Source organism: Aythya ferina (assembly GCF_964211825.1).
Source record: "Aythya ferina genome assembly, chromosome: 2".
NCBI lineage: Eukaryota > Metazoa > Chordata > Aves > Anseriformes > Anatidae > Aythya > Aythya ferina.
This window is the reverse complement of record NC_140297.1, coordinates 82244732-82258881: the sequence shown is the minus strand read 5'-3', so window position 1 is coordinate 82258881 and position 14150 is coordinate 82244732. Positions and strand designations below refer to the sequence as shown.

Genomic DNA, 14150 nt, shown 5'->3' with positions numbered 1-14150 from the left:
TCAAAAACTTCTGGATGAAAGGCCAAATAACAAAAGCCTTGCTATATAACAAGTAACTCTGTACTTTACAGGTCTTTAAAAGACACTTCATAATGTTTAACTAGTAACTTAAGCCCAGTTTGGGTATTTTGAGTACAAAGCAGAAAACCTGTCCACAGCCAATTCTAAAAACAAGAACCCAAAATACAAAGGAACTCCAACAAATTTAAAATTGGGAACAATGTTGCATTGTCAGAGACTAGATTTAATAGGTGTCTTTGGTGTTCAGTATCCCAGTATCTACATGTCTTGGCTTCCTGAGAGGTTGGGCTGCATCTGCGGTATGTAGAGATTGGAAAGTTTGTGGTAGAGCAGAAAAATTCTAGATTTCCAAGTGTTTTACCTTGCTTAACAATACTGCCTCTTTTAGCTCGCCCAATTCTTCCTTCCCCCTGGGGAGGAAACTTCACATCTGAGAGGAGAAACAGTCTGCCTGGTCTCTGCTTTCTCAGAGGGACTTTGGGTTGAATTTGCCTCAATCTTGCCCTCCTCTTCCTACATTTCCTCCCACCAAGGAGAACCAAACACTCTTGCAGGGAGCTACCACCATGCCACCAAAAAGGTACGAATTTGTACTTGGCAGTGTAGTCTGTCTGCTAAGTTGTAGCATGGGATAGAACTGGAGCTGAGGTAACTTGTCTTCAGTATGATCCTTTCTCTTTCCCTGATTTTCAGCTCAGTTGACTGACTCTTGTATACATCATAAATATCCTATACATACCTTAGGCATAGTATTAATACAGAAATAAATGTTACTCTGGAGCACCTGAGGTATCTTCTGGTGGTGCTACAGGCACTGCTAACTTCTTCCAGAACTTATACAGGTTCCTGGATCGGGAAGAGCAGGACAGGATCTGCAGTCAGTGTGAACTGAAATAGTTTCCAGTAATGTGAGGATCAGGCCCAGGAAAGCAGTCCATTTCCTCTGGAAAGGAAAGCCCCCCACCTCTTTCACTATAAATATACCAGATTTGTGCAGTTTGTTTTGAGCCCAGTTTCCTAAGGAAACAAGGTCTATACAGTCATGCTGCGTTTGTCTCTTTCTGTTCCCCACTGGCAACTCTCATTACTCGTCTCAGCCAGATTTGACAGAGAGGGTCGCAGTCTCCGATACATCAAGATTTATTTTTTGCACCTTGGTGACCAGGAAGAGAAATCATTTGTTGTTCTTTATGTCTCCCCTAAGATACAAGCCTTACCATGTGCTTTTTCTGTCTGAGACAGAGAATCCAGAGGAGGAAGAGATCTTGTGAGACAGGTTGGAGGAAACCGGGTGGTGTTAGTTCCTCTGCTCCGGGAACTACTTGTTTAGTTTAACCTCTGCAGGAAGTGTCCAGCATGATAGGTTTCAGGCAGTCAGTACCCATAATACCTTTTTTGATCCTGACCACTTCGGATTTCAAAAGTTACAGATGTTTTCAGAGATCTGAGAAGGTATTGTGCTGGTCTTTGAAGGCTGAAGAAATTCTGATGCTTTTGTCACCCATCTTCCTGTCTTCCTGACATTTTTATCTTCTTGGAGCAAGGTTTCAGGGTGCACTTTGGGGTGCACTGGGAGAACATCCTTTCCCAGATCCCTTCTTTCCAGCATAACCAAGTCACAGCTCTCCTGGCCTTGCAGATCGTGCAGTCATTTGCAATGCTGCAGATTGAATGGACAGCAGGAGTCCAGACATGGTAATGACTTGAATTCACCTGCTCAAGTGCATTCATCTCATAACCCAAAGTAGAGGAAAATCAAACCTTAAGGATCCCATAAGAGAGCATTTTATAGCCACTGCACAGCAGTGAAAAATGTACACAGCATGAGGCAGAAAGTCTCCATAGTCTTATTTGTGTTACAACCCTCTATTAATCATAGCTGTGATATTATCCTGGGATGTGTAAGCATAAAGTCATCACTTTTTTTTTTTTTTTAAACGATGTTGTTGTTTTATCAACTGCTTCTTCACCTACGTATAACAAGCACAAAAAATCGTGCTTAAAGGACATCTATTAACAAGAAAAAGTACCATAACAGAATTGCATTAAAGGTTCCACACAGGAACTTATTTCCTCTCATTATGATTTAACAAACTTATCACGTAGACATATCTATCTCAAGGCAGACATGATTATTCATTGCAGAAATGACAGCTATTTTTATGCAAAACAGAAACTAATGAAGTAAGAAAACGTACTGAGAGATTTTTGGCTATATACATACTTGGATTCTGAGCGTGGTGTTCATATGGCAGCTGCTTTGCTGGATACTGCCTCACTGATGGCTTGTGGCATTGATTTATTGACATGCCCAAACTAGAAATTAAGGCAGCCTCGGGGGAGGATATCAACTGACCTGTAAATTGGAACATGTGTTTTGGGTTTTTTTGTTGTGACTTTTTTTTTTTTTCAACAAGACTTCTGCCACTGACTTCAACATTTTCCATTTAACAACAAAATCTTGTTTCATATCTCAGACATACCAGGTCATAATAATAATGATTTAGGACAATGGACTCATGCTGACATCTGCCAGTAGAAGATCTAGCTCCTGAGGTTAAATTATTTTTTTCCTATACAGCGCTACAAAGAGATACCTTCTTTTTCACAGACTTTTTCCAAAATAAAGATTAATCTCAGGTAACAAACTATGAGATCAGTGAGTACTGAATTCTGGCCAGGATATTAGCAAGCTGGTGAAAGAGCACTCTCACAAAGCTGTTTGCCATATCTGCCCAGGTTTGATAACACAACAGACTCCCCCAAGTCCCTGTCTTGAATTACCCCCAGACCAGGTTTCTACCAGTCAGTCAAATTTTATCTGAGTCATTTATCCACCCACACTGGCGGGCGCGTGGGAGCAGCCAACCTAGGGCAGGCATCCATTGGGAGCTTGGCCAAATCGGAGACTGATGGGGCACGCCGGGCCCACATAATTAGATACCAATTTTTGTAACCAAATTGCAAGGGAAGGATGCTGCCTACCTCTATGCTGGCAGAGTTCCTCACATGATAGGGCCCAATACTGAAGGGAAAGAAAACGATGATGATATTCTGTCATCTGAGCTATTCACAAAGCATTTGCTAGGCCTTTTTGAGGCAGAAACAGTGTTTCTGGAAGCAGCAGAAATCTTAAGCCAGAAGAAAGTTTAGGAGAACGTCTCACATTTAGAAGCATATTTTCCAGCAAATGTCAGTGCTTCGCCACTGAAACCCAGCCAAACCCTCAGCCACCGCCCGCAGGAGGTAGCACAGGCATTTTCCTTGTGTGACCATCCCAGAGCCCAGAACTGGCTGGCAGAGCATCACCAGCCACCTCCTGGGCTCTGCGCCTCCCCCTGCATGATCAGGCCTGAGTGACTGCTCATCCCAGGAACCATCGCACCCACGCCTGCCCCATGGCTTTTGGCTTGCATGGGGTGCTGGCATCTCGTCAGCGTCACAGTAACTGGCACAAGGTGCCTGGGGTCCAGCTGAGAAGGATGCGTGTTATGTGGCAAAATACAGCATCACCATTTTCATAATTCCAGTATTTGCTCTGCAGTGTCTGCACACCGGTTTTCATCCTTGCCATCTGGCCTAATCAGCTGGGTCGTTTCCTGTATACTTACAGCCACAGGAGAGTATAGCATAAAACCACCTTTTAGTTTCATTTTTCCTTTCTAATGGAAAGGCAAACCAAACCCTAACAACCATATTTTCCTTACAACTTTTTTTTACTAAACTCTTTGCACACACTGCTATGCTGCCTGACTACTCTCAATTACCTTAATCTGATTTTCAATCTCTGTAACACATGATGATATTAGCAAGAGTTATTTTACAGAAAGGCTGAGTTCCGGTGTCGGTTTACCTCTTTAGTGCTGGCAGACGTGCTACTTGTTCCTTGTTCCTCCCCACTCCTCCAACATCTGAGGGAAAGGTGCTCTCGCTGGCGTTGCACCAGTGCAGTGCAGCACAAGGGGAACGTGAACAGCTCTGAGCAACTGCCTTGAGCTGCTGTGCACTCTAGTCTGATGGCAAATACCTTGCTGGCCTTGAGTTTCTCTTCCAACTCTAGATTTATTATGCGTAAATAACTGTAAAATTATAATAGCTTTCAGACAACGTGCAAAACCATGTTCTGTGAATTAGAGGATTTCTTCTTTTTCCTTTGGTTTTATAGAATATCCATACTGGGTATTATTTGCTTTTGCTGGTACAGATTGTTTTGAATAGCATCCATTTGAACAAACACTGAAAACTAATAATTTTTGTGTACTCAGTAAGCTCTGGATGCATTTGCACTGACACTAGAGTGAAAGGAAAATAATGGCCTTGATCTTTCCCTCAACCACCAAGACCAGAAGGCGAAGGAAATCCACCACCTGTCCCTAGATCTCCATCTCCAACATCAGACAGAAGAAAACAATTGCCTTCCTTGGAGACCTCACAAAGAATAAAGCTGTTACTAAATAAAATTCCCATGCCAGTGACTTTGGGAATAAGTCTGTTGTTATTGTTAGAGCAAAATCCCCATTGAGTCTGAAGGGCTTTCATGTGAACGGAAAAGGGTCTGGAAAAGAAGCTGAACTCACAGCAAGACACAATTCCAATGTTGCTTCCGCTGCCATACATCCGGGGCTTGGTGGTTCAACCAACTCGTTCTCCAGACTGACAAGACTTGTCTTTCCTCGCTGTTTGCTCTTGATTTTCACAACCCACCACAGCTCTGAGCCTACCAGGATGGGCACAGCCCATGCCCTGGCAATACAGCATTCGTGACTGAGGAGATGTGGAACTTTGGGGTCTGAAAAATAAAGCTTGTGGTGAGCATCACATTTCATCAGTTATTCAGTCATCATGCGTCACTAACAAGGAAAGAACAAGTCAATATTATAACTATTCAGAGCTTATTATTTTAATAGTAGCAATGTTTTAACTGCAATAATGGTTGTGCTCAGTCAAAAGGAGCAGATCCAAATTTGGTCTCCAAATGCGGGGTTTCTAAATATCCATATGAAGTCAATGCCAACGCTTGCCAGCTCACGAACCCAGTCAACAGGGCCACTCACAAAGACCTATACCCTCTCCAACACTGTTTCTAGCCAGCCAAATTCTGCAAGCTCCAACCCAATCTACGCTGGGCTTGCATGTGTGCTGCCTGCCTGTCCTGAGTGGTGTGTGGATGGATCCAGGCTGACTCATGGGGAGAGCATGGAGGCAGCAAGTGTGGCTCTGCCTACAAAAGAGACTGCAGAGATTTGTTATAAGCCAACACAAGAGAGAGCCCTGGCATCACAGCAATGGCCACACTACTGATATGGAAGGTAAAATGTGTTAAAAGGAGGTGAGGGTCAATGCTCTAATTAAAGTGCTTATAATTTATGGGCCATCAATAAAGGCATTTTTCTAGTTTAGAGAGTCATTAGGAGTCAAGAGAATGAAGTTGTACCCATGACTTGCTACATAACTTCTCCACCACTCAGTTTGCATCCTTACAAACAAAAAGGAAAGAATAAGATCAGCAGGAGGAACAATGCACTAAAGCCTATAAAGTTCCTTCAGATATTGGCTCTATGGTCAATTAAAATGGAAAATTTAACGATCTCTTACTTATCCTGAGTGAGATAGATGGAAGCAAGGCCTCTGGGTAACCTTAAGGTATTGCTTTCACTGAGTACTAACAATTTATTAACATTCTTTCATTTTCATTTCCCAAATCAATCGTAATTAATTCTTAAGCGTTTCTGAGTATATTAAGTCTTTTATTCAAAGAAAGGTGTCCTCTCCCCAGCTGGCCTAGAAACCCTGGCCTGTGATTAGAGGGGTAGGCTTTTAACAATTTATAAGACATTTTCTACACTTTTAAAGAGTTTTCTCAGCCACCTCTACTTGGAAACGCCTCCCCACTCCAACAGCAGCAGGTCCCTCGCCACACCTCTCGGCACAAGCCCGACAGGCGTACATGTGTGTGCTCAGACCTGAGCGTTGGCTGCTGAGCAGAGACTGCCAATTGTACCACGCCGTACTTAATTAAGTAGCAGTTTTATGAGGTGGACTGCAGTACACAGGGGACAGGCACGAGACCACCAGATTTATGGCATTTCGGTGCCAAGCTGACAGGGCGGCAGTATTCACACAACAAAAAACGCATTGCAAGAAAGCTAATGTAGCAAGAGAGCCCCTCCAAAAAAGAAAAAGTGTGTGTGTGCATGCAGAAAGACGAGGTAGGAAATTCACAGTTAGGCATTAAAACCCCAGTGCCCAGCATGGCAACATTAAGGTGGCGTCCTGCCGATGCCTGGCTGCTGGGGTCTGTAATCCTTGGCTGTGGGTTAAAATTCCCAGCTTTTATGGCTGCAGAGGTGTCAGGCTCCACCACTGGCTTGCGGACAGCAGGTTCCCCACCAGCAAGCGCTGCCCAGCCTCCCCGGGTACCTCCTGCTGTGGCCAAGAAAGGCTGTGATGCATTGGGTAGCCAGATGGACATCTGTCCAAGAGGAATGGGAATGGGAGCTGGGGGAGAATGGCTTTAAACCTGCTTTTAAAAGAATACTCACCTCTTCTGTATCTTGCTCCAATGAGTGGGCTCTTGTTTGTCTCGGTGGGACATTACCACCATTTTGGAGGCATTTTCCAGAAAATCCTGGAATTATTATAAAAAGTAGGAATAAAATGGCTGCAGGAGAAGTGAATGGGTATCTGAGTTGTTGTGTAGAGTCAAACTTCAATAGGTCTGGATCACAGAAAAACTCAGCTCTACACCCAGTAACATTTTAGACCCATTACAGGCAGTGCTCTCATACTCTGGCCCAACATGTGATTAATACAGGCAACTACAAGCTGGTGGAGTCAGCTCCATCCATCCACAACAGACTCTCAGTCCCATGAGTGACAGGAGAGCTGCAACTGATTATCTCCAGGGCACTTCTCCACAGGGTTTTATTCAGGAGTAACATCTCAGGAATTCACTCTCAGAGACAATTGCACTACCCAGAACAAGGAACTTTCTCCCCAGATTAAAGTGCCCGGATATACAGTTAATATATGTTATGGTTTAGCCTGATTTTTTTTACCTTAATCCATAACACAGATGAAGCGTAAATCCTGATGGACACCAAGGGCTGGGTTGCTCAGTACAGACATACGTGTGTATACTTTTATTGTGGCTGCCAGGGCAGTCTTCTGACACAAAACAGAACAGCCTATTGCTCAGCCCACACCAGCAGCAAGGGTTTCCTGGGGCCAAGGGGTACCTGGCCCCCGATTTCCTGGGGCACCCTCTGCTATAAGTCCTTTCCCACAGCAAGGCCCTCTGTGACATGGCAGAGGGGCAGTGCAGAAAACCCCAAAGCTGTCACCTCTGCAGGGCAAAGAGTCATTCATTTTCTTTGACACGAACTAAAATTACTCTTTGCTACCCAAGGGGCCTGAAGCCAGCAGAAGGAGCCTTAGCTCCAGCCCTAAATTTCAAGTGCTGTGGCTTCAGATAGCAGGTAACTTTGCTTCAGCAGCCCAAGTTTGAATATGTCACCCAAGAACTCCATGAGTCTATCGTAATTTGGCAGATAAAAACTTCTACTCTGATACTGTGATGTGATCTTGCTAGCCATAATCAGGCTTCATGCTGTCTCAGGGCAATCTGGAAAAACTCTTACTTCCCCACCCACCTGCATTTGCTTTCAGCTGACCAAATCCAGGACTCTGGCAGTAAAGTACTTCCATTCTGGCACCTCCTGCTGGGCAAAACGAGCCCCACAGTCTCGAAAAGTATTGTCACTTCATACCTGTGGTGGTGTCAGTGGTACCCTGAAGGAGCACGGGCTGCTGGCGTCCAACACCATCCAGCCCCTTTGCTCCCACTGCTGACTCAAAGCAGAACTAGAAGCTGTGTTCCAGCTCACAAAAAAAAAAAAAAAAAGAAAAAAAAAAAAAAAAAAGTTTGCAAGAAGAGACAAGAACCACCAGTCACAACTCATGACAGTAATAATAGCAGAGGTGGGTGTTACAAATAAAGAGTGGCAGTCTGTCCACAGCACCACCTGGGCAACTTGTCTTCTGGCAGACAAACTGGCAGAAGACAACTTCAGAGAGCTTTACAGCTGAAATCCACCACTGGATCATTCAAAATACTTTTCCCCAAATACCCAAAGTGACTTTGACCAAAAAGTTTGCTTTCTGGAAAAAACAGTTCATTAACTTCTGCTTCTTCTTTAAAAACTGGAGGAATAAAACTGCTTGAAAGAACCAAAAGGCTAATGGCCTAGCTTCTGTCTGTTATTCTGGCATACATTTGGGGTCTGGCTCTCTGCGCAGATCTTGCACCTCTCGGCATTAGGGCTTTTTATATTTGGGGTGTAAGTCAGTTCCATCTACTGAAATAAGGTCCACCCATGAAGTCTGCATGGAGATCTGAAATCATTCATTTCACATCACAGGGCTGAGAATTTACAGATCAAGTTCTCTGAAGTGTTTCAGGTCTATCCATACTTTTATTTCATGAAAAAAAATATATATAAAAAATAAAAAAAATTAAAAAAAAAAAAAAAAAAAAAAAAACAAGAAAAAAAAAAAACAGGGCTAGTTATGTTGAAATCAGTTTCGTAGAGAGTTTGGACATCTGCAAATGAAACAGGCTAAAAGCAACATCATAACTAAGAGGAGCAAGAACAAATCCCACCTCATGTGCCAATTTCATGGACAAGATTCTTTAGACAAATTTTTGTGCCATAAGTAATCATGGAAAATTCTCTTCAAAGGGTTTTGAGCCTTCATTTCTCATCCCCAAAATATGTAACCTTAGTATCATCTTTCTTCACACGTTCGTCTTACCTCTCCTAGCAGATTTCTCTGAGAAACAGCATCCATGCATGCTCTCTTCTGCCTGCAGCTGGCTGGGGTACACCATCTCCACTGGGATAATGAGACCTTCCATAAGAAATGAGGACTTTCATGGAGGGAACTTCTAAAAAATAAAAATAAAAAATAAAGAAATAAGTTGTAGAGCCTCCAGATATTACTATTTAGGTATGTTCTTGGATTTACCCAAACACATCCCCCTTTTTTTCATCTGGGAATTTTGTCCATGTGGAATTTAAGGCTCTCAGAGATATTCCAGGACTTTCTAGAGGTATTGCATGCTGATTGCATGAGGACAAGAAATCTCCTTGATTTCAGCTGCACACACAGATGAGGTCTGTATGTAGGGCACCTTCTCTCCAAAAGGGTACATTAATGGGACACCAACAGACGGCACTGTGACAAGCAGCTTTCCACAGAGCAGACAAGCTAATCTTAAACCTTCTTTTTGTAGGGAGGCAGAGAGAACTGGCAGCTCAGCTTATAGCCTGGAAAATACTGTTCAGCTGTGGCATGGGGTATAACAGGACCAGCCAGTCACACACAGTGCAAGTGCATAAAATAAAACCAGTCCTTCCCCAAAACAGCAGAAACACCACATGTGCACAGACCTGGGCAAAGTACACATCTGCATGCAGCAGGCCGCAAAAATGCCAGAGAGAAAAACCAGCAGTACCACGAACACAAATGAAAACTGAGGATTATTTGTACGGGGGGATTTCCTCCCAAGCCTCTGCTGACCCAAAATGTGCAGTTACAGCTCGAAAATCATTCCTGCAGCTGGGGAGCAAAGCACTAGAGGGCACCAGCAGGATAGGGCCAGTCTTGCTGCTGGAGCTAGCTGCCTAACTGGTGATTAAACACTTCTCTTTCCTTTTTCCCCTTCTTTTTTTTTTTTTTTTTTCTTTTTCATTTCTTAAAAGGAGGTTTAGCTCACTACCATAAGCAACACACATCTCTGCCCTGCGCAGTCACAAGTGTCCTGCTGTTAAAAAGCTGGGTGCTAATTCCATAAATGGAGAGATTTTGCAGCTCCCTGCCTTTCCACAGAGCAGCACAAGCTTTAGATACCCAAGGTGCAGAGCATGAGGGGGGCATCAGGCAGTCTGGGCAGTATACATCTCATCCGTACATCTACATCTGGGCAACATCCCTACAGAGCAGGAAAACTGCTTTCTTAGCAGAATTTGACATTCAGAACATTCACAGCCTGATGTCAGGAACCAAGGCAACCAAGGAAGCAAAAGAAGATGCAGGATGGAGACCTGTTGCCAGTCTGCCTCCTTTTTCTCTGGGCTGCCCATTTCTCCCCCATCCTGCTCCCGCAGGCTGCCCCAGCCTCTGCAGCAGGTGCTGCCTTGACTCCCTTGTGGCCACCTTTGCACAGCTGCTCTTGCTCCCCCCACAGCATCACCTTTGCTGCCTACTCTCCTCTCCCCTGCTTAAATACTCACACTCAGGTGCCGTACCAGTGGTGGGAAGGCTGAGCTGCCCCCTCCTCACAGGAAGGCAGGGGGGCTGCGCTGGCAGGCAGCACCTTCCCCCACCTCCCCATCACCTCAAGCATCCATCTTTGGGGACCGGCAGCAGGTTTATATGCTCGCTGCTGGGCCTTCGCTGAGCAGAGACTGCCAATTGTGCTGCACTGTACTTAATTATGTAGTAGTTTTATGAGGTGGACTGCAGCACACAGGGGACCAACGTGAGACCGCCAGATTTATTGCACTTTAACTTTGAGCTGACAGTATAACAGGCTCTAAGAGGTAAGTCCTCAGTGCTTTATTCACTGATCATTTGCCCTCTCCCCGTGTTTTCATACAAGACTTTGGAGCCTGTCTGGAACTACGGGGAGAAGCTGGAACAGTGAATAGGAGCAGTAAAAGGAGAGAAAGGAAGGCAAACAGACAGGGAAAAAGAGACCCAAGGAGAAGGAGGGAGAGGGAGGAGAAGGAGAGGCAGCTTCTCAGTATAAACCCACAACCAGGTTCTCCAGAACCGATGGCTCTTGCTTTGTGTGTCTTTTTTTTGTTGTTGTTGTGAAATGGGCATCACGAACTGGAGCCTCATCAGCAGAAGTAACACCACCTGAGATGCGAATGGCAGCATCGCTGCTGGATCACCAGCTCAGCACCACTACTAGGACAACAGCAACACTCATATTTCACCAAAATAATAAGAGGACCTTCTTGTGGGTTTTTGGTTGGGAACAATCTGCCATCATACCACTGAAAAGTGATAAGAAGAGTTATTCCAACAGGAGGTCTTCACCCACATCCTTTGACAACATGGACTGGCCTTAGCCACATGCGCTCAGGGTTTGTGGGGAAGAAATAGTGACTAGTTTTGGTATGTGGTTGGCTATGTGCACCAGGAGGACGGAAAAACCATCACATTTTTTTTCTTTTTTTTTTTTTTATCTGCACTTGTGCGGTATTTAAAATATTGCTTTGAATCTATACAGATTTTCAGTTATTGGACCTCTTGGATTTTTAAACCTCCCTGACTCTCAGCCAGACTGCCTCCGTCTGCATTGAAAGGAGCCATTCTTCTTCTTCTCTTTTTTTTTTTTTTTTTTTCCTTCAGTGAAACTGGAGCCTTTCCCTTCCCGTAACTTTCAGCTGGCTGAGCCATTCCTAGATCTCTGCATTTTTCACTTTGCAGGCTGACCCCCAGGACTTCAGGAGGCTCATAAGAGAAGTTATGTGACACATTGGCTGCTGTGAAAAACCATGTTGATAAAGGCAAAATAAAAATAAATTAAAATTAAAAAAAAAAAAAAAGTCCATAATGAAGAAGCTGGGTGCAAATGTTCAGATGGGAACACTATCAACTACAAACTACTGGAAAAGCAGCAAAAAATAGCAAGGTTTTACAGTGTAAGACAATAAAGTACATGTACCATTTTTTGTTATAATTACTTTTTCCAGAAGACTACTAAGAACAATGTTTTAGTTGTTTCAAATTGTCTTTCAAATGCAATTATTAAGAAATAATCACATTATTAGAAAATCATCTGATCAGAGTAAAACTGTAACTTTAAACTAGTTCAAATTAACAGATGTAAATTGTTACAGAGACTTTATAGGGAACAGCACATTTCACTTGGAAAAGTAAATATATAACATTATTGAAATTGAGTTTAAATGATTAGACTGCTGTAGAGATCTTTATAAAAGTCCCAGGACATGCTATCAAATACAAGATCACACAATCCATTAAATTTTTCATGGGACTTAGTGTTTGAGAAAGTTTAGTAAAATCCCCGGGATGCCCTATGATTTTTAATACTGCAAAAAGTACATTGCAAAAAAGTACCATCAAAAATGAGATCCTAGTTTATAAGTTACCATACATAAAAGATTCGCAAAATTAATTTCTTCACCCAACAATGTGAATAGTCTTGACCACTACGCAGTCTGAATGCAGAAACTTTAATTTTCCCCTGCAATTTTCAAAGAGCAAGCACCCTTAGATGCTACTGCATCTAGAGGAAGGATAAAACTCTACATTGCACCGACACAGAAGGGGACAGAAATGCTACTGGGGTGCTCTAACTTACAGCTTTGAATCACTTCTCCAGTAAAATACCAACACACCTAAACTCTCATTTTACTTGTGGAATTACCTGGGGAAGGGTCGTCCCTGAACCCATCACAACACCATAAGATGAGGTGCTTTTAAAATTACAGAGAATGCATGCCCAATTACTAACATGATACTTACGCTGTAATGTGTTTGTGTCTCGATCTGCCTCTCACTGTGTATCTGTATTGCACTTAGCACAAAAGAAGCCCAACTCCTTTGGGGCACCTACTTGGTGCAGGAATATGGATGCTAAACAACAACAATTAACTAAATGCCTTGAGAGGTGATTCTATTTCACAGCAAAGTTTTATGGAACAAATACATATTAAATATTCTGCTACTCTACCTGGAAACATGCCTTTCCTTTTTTTTTCCTCCACAAATGTGATTAAAAAAAAAAAAAAAAAAGCTTAATTATAATTAAATATGTTAGGTTTATAAGAAGTTGGTAAACAAGATAAACTTCAGTCCTTACAGAACTCTTATTTTATACAACTTCACACAGACCACAGTCAGATACAGTTTTAAATGGGAAAAGAAAGAAAGAAAGAAAGAAAGAAAGAAAGAAAGAAAGAAAGAAAGAAAGAAAGAAAGAAAGAAAGAAAGAAAGAAAGAAAGAAAGAAAGAAAGAAAGAAAGAAAGAAAGAAAGAAAGAAAGAAAGAAAGAAAGAAAGAAAGAAAGAAAGAAAAAAGGGAGAGAGAGAGAGAAAGAGAAGACAAGGAAGACTGTAATAAAAATGTTTTAACAAAAGGTCATTAACAGGATCTTATTTAACTATCAGTGTGTAAGAGATGAGAAAGAAGATCTAGATGGCAGTGAGAATTCTTTAGACTTCCATTCAGCACCTTCATGGGTGGAAAAGGTTGTGCTGCACCTTGCTGCTGGAGCTTTCTGTCATTAAGGCACATTAACATCGCCCCAGCACGGCAAGCTCGTGTTGTGTCAGCTCTGCATACCAGCCTGCGTACGTAGGATTTCACAGCGTCACGACGGGAAGATTTTACTTATCCATCAATGGCTAGGAAATGTCAGATAAGCGGACAAAGGAAAACACCAGAGCATGATTAGGCAACCTCTCTCCTTTACGAAATGGTTTCCCATGCTGGGAAGATGAATGGGACTCCAAAAAGCAAGTGTTTGCTCCCACAAGCAGACAAGCCTCTTTCCCTGAAAGTCGGCATCCCTCATGGAGAGGGTGAGCGGATTTCACACCATGCCCTATCCGCCTGCCTGCCCAGGGTCCCCTCCAGTGACTGCTCACCAGCTCCATCCCGTGCCTGATGCACGGGGCCATACAGCCCACAGCACCCAGCTCCAGCCTGGCAGACGCCCCCAGCAGCCCTCCTGTGCCTGCTTGCCACAGCAACGTGTTTTTTCGCATCTTCCACTTGTCCTTCCATGCTCACTGGGGCATTTGGGAACTATTTGGATCTGCACTTCTATGAGATCTTTCAGCACCACGTATAAAAATTAATGGGATGAATCATGCACGCGCTGGATGTTTAAGGCATGTGCGTCTGTGACTCCCTATAATTTTTCAACCTGTTTTCCAATTTCAACCAAGTTTGACAGAGGGGCAAATGATGCTGGGACACAAAGTTCCCACAGGCTCTGTGAAAACAGACATCTGAATAGAGGAAATTGGCAAGGTGACTGCATGAAAGGTAGCAGGATCAGCTTGGCTCTCGTGAGACAGGAGTAT

General features: G+C 43.3%; 1 long non-coding RNA gene across 4 annotated transcripts in view; it reads right to left on the bottom strand.

Moving 5' to 3' along the window:
* Positions 1–1700: 1700 nt before the first annotated feature.
* LOC311431404 overlaps positions 1701–14150 on the bottom strand; it is a 41504-nt gene continuing 29054 nt past the window's right edge. For 3 of the 4 annotated variants that reach the window (XR_014689399.1, XR_014689400.1, XR_014689401.1), the window contains 3 exons: positions 8836–8968; positions 6564–6649; positions 4064–4810 (listed from right to left, as the gene is read on the bottom strand). This is a non-coding gene — a long non-coding RNA (uncharacterized lncRNA). Of the gene's footprint in view, positions 1992–4063; positions 4811–6563; positions 6650–8835; positions 8969–14150 lie in introns of those variants that run through there. The other variant, XR_014689398.1, reaches the window with a different exon arrangement.